At 35.9% G+C, this 3,313-nt stretch overlaps 1 long non-coding RNA gene across 1 annotated transcript; it reads left to right on the forward strand.

The window, feature by feature from the left end:
• The first annotated feature begins 317 nt into the window (after positions 1-317).
• Positions 318-2,236, forward strand: LOC138328908 (uncharacterized). Its single transcript, XR_011209374.1, has 3 exons — positions 318-389; positions 1,072-1,117; positions 1,821-2,236. It is a non-coding gene; the product is annotated as an uncharacterized lncRNA (long non-coding RNA).
• Positions 2,237-3,313: the final 1,077 nt, after the last annotated feature.

Raw genomic sequence — 3,313 nt, forward strand, 5'->3', positions numbered from 1 at the left:
GTTGAAGAGAATGTGTTAAAATTTTGAAGCGAGGGCGACAGCCGCCATATTGCACCATAATAAAATTTACTGACCCCCTAAAAAGTGTTAGGGGGTCACCACGTGACGGCTCTGCGCCAATCATTTGGGGACATTTCTGTCCGAGGTGCGATATAAACCGATAGTGATGTAAAATTTCGAATCCTGCACATTGGTAGTCTTTACTCTCTAGCATAGCTCGATAAAATTATTAAAATGTCGGTCATACCGAATAGGTTGATGTAAACGTATGAATAGTGTTTTCTTGATATTAGCTACCAACGTACATGTACATGTATGTATTGCAACTATAGGAGATTTCAGAAAAGATGGCGTGACGTCACAGAAAGTTTACATCCGGGTCCTCAAAGGTACAAACACAGTATGGCGACTGATAAAAACAATAACAGATACGTACATCCCTGCTTCATAATCGATACTTTGACAAAAGTTTACACTTTCATACTTGCAAATTCTGATTTTGAAATGGTTTCTTATTGTTTCACTGGTTACGGATGTTAACATTTTTATATTTTCATTTGTTTATTGCTAAATATAACAAGTGTAGATTTAGTGTCGAAGCCACCTATCGAAGCGCTGCCGGGCCATCACACGTACCCGATTTTGTTCATACGTATAAATTGAGGTTATGAAAAAGTGTTTATGAATAAATGATTTATTTCAATGTATCATGTTTCTGTTAAAAATGAAAATGCTGTTCACAACACGATATGATATAAACAAAACGTGAACCACCTGACCAGACCACGGCTGCTCGGGTATGGCTTCATCGCTTGTAGATCACCGCAGGCCAAAGCATTGTTGGGGAAATAAATCATATGAATAATTACCAACACTTTTATCTCAAAAGGTACGTGTTTAAGATATATATATATTTCGTTATTTAATATGTACATGTTGTTTTAATGGAATGCCCTTGTATTAACTACTGTGTTACACGTACACGTATGGCTGCCGATCTCGAAAAATAATATATGGTGAAATCGTTCAGTTTTCATGCTGCATATTTCATTTTTGATATTTCATTTTCAGCCGCTTTTATGCCATGGACTGCTGTGTTAAGTCTCCAATTGAAATGGTATTAATTTTATATAATTTGAATACATATTAGGTAGACTTCATTTAAATTGATATAAATTATAGATCGTAGTACTGTACGTAAATGCCGACCAGGATACATTGCGCACGGCTTCGAGAATCCTAAATACTCAAAATTTTGTTTAAAAAATATGATATAATGAACCTACAAACTGACTCATTTGTATGTTATAAACTAAATCCCAAAATTTATGACAAAAATATTAACCAGAATACGTAATTTTATGACACTGAAAACGGGCGAAATTCGGGTTCTCGGTTGTACTGTAATGGCTGCCGTGGGCTTGGGGGATATCTACAAAAGCAAATGTTTAATTTTGTACTAATCACACATCGTAAGGTGTTTTATCAAGAAACCCTTCGAAAACAGTTATTGCTTATAATTATATTTTGGGGGACTTTGAATTTAATTTGTAATTTCAAGTTGATATTTGCAATATATCTGACAATGTTTATACGTAATGGCGACCGTGTTTTGTCGTGGCGGTCGAAAATGGAGTATAAACAGAGTAAAATATATGAATACCATATGTTTAAAATTGTAAATTATTGTAAAATATTTTTATTTACACTTTTCGAAATGTAAATAACGCAATAGTTCTCGGATTGTCGTACTATTTATTACAATAAAATGTAAACAAACATCGCAAGCGGCTGTGTTCCCTCAATGTTTATGTGTACAGATATAGGAGTTGTACCTTTGAGCGCCCGGATGTACCTTTGTGTGACGTCATCGCCATCTTTTCTGAAATCTCCTATTCAGTCTTTCCAGAACGTACCAAGTAGAGCACGCGCGCCACCTACCGGGAAAATGTGCAGCCGACGAGCGCTATTGAAAATCAACCTTTAATTGTTCAAACGTTTTAGAGGCCGGAAAGACACTAAATATAGGTTAAGAAGAATGAGTAAACATGATAGGTTGGTTAAATGTTTTACTATAAATGAGGTTGCTGCTCAGTGATATGGCAATCAGATCCTGCACTTTTATAAAAAAAAAAAAATTATGTGAAATATCTAATACCACACCGTCCAAGAGAAAATGTCAACATTTTTTCATTAAACAAAACAATTGGTCGACTTCAGCCGACTGGATATACAAAGAAATTACTGCTCGCACATTGCAATATTTGATACACACAATTTTTTACGGCAATGTGTAAATTGGATGTTTCAAATACTCGCTCTGTGGACATATACCAGCACGATTTGCTCATATTAGCCAGAAGGAAAACGTAAACAAACACATGTGTGCTTACGCTACCGTAGTTACCTGGCTCATCACGTGCAGGTCGTGTCGAACGTCAGTCACGTGATACGATTGGGAAAAGCGGTGATTGAAGGCGCTATATTAAAATCTCTGAATATATGATCCCTAGATTTGGGTTCTTTTATTGGCCGACATATGCTTTTGAAGAGCTAAATCATCAAGTTACATGTCAATATTCAAATATCAAATGTTTAAGTGACATATCGTTACAGTGAAATTAGCTATTAATTATACATGTGACATTAGGAAAAGTTGGATTTTCTTTATAATTCAATAATTTGGTAAACAATGAAAAAGTCACATAAAAACATATGTCGGCCTATGACAGAGTCGAAATCTAGGGATCATATATTCCTGGTTTTGAATAAAGCGCCTTTAATCACCGCCATGTTCAGTACTGTACCTTCGGGGTTTGTCGGAATTCCGAATCATATCCCACGACTGACGTCCGACACGACCTGCACATGGTAATCCAGGTAACGATCGTACGGGCACATGTGTTTGTTTACGATTTCCTGCTGGCTAATATGAGCAAATCGTGCTGGTATATGTCCACAAATACGTGACCAAATTAAAAAAGATTTTTTACTTTTATAATTAAAAATACTCCCAGTGCTGCAGCTTTATAATAGTGGTAAAATTAGAAAGTTTAAAACAGACGGAGAAATATATGTATAATGCTTAATTAAACAGTTTTCTTTACGACAAAAAGAGCGAAAATGATAGACCATACCACTTTAAGCATTCTATGTAATGTATCCTAGGTCTCTAGATGTAAAGTAACACACATAGACTCTTGCTGCATTACGTTGGACTGAACTCTATTCCAGGGTTGAGAGCACAAGTTCTAGAAACGCTGCTTTCCTGCAAGTCGCAGGACAACTGGGTTTCTTTCATAAACCCGAGAGT

Source organism: Argopecten irradians, chromosome 8 (genome assembly GCF_041381155.1).
Source record: "Argopecten irradians isolate NY chromosome 8, Ai_NY, whole genome shotgun sequence".
In the NCBI taxonomy this organism is placed as follows: domain Eukaryota; kingdom Metazoa; phylum Mollusca; class Bivalvia; order Pectinida; family Pectinidae; genus Argopecten; species Argopecten irradians.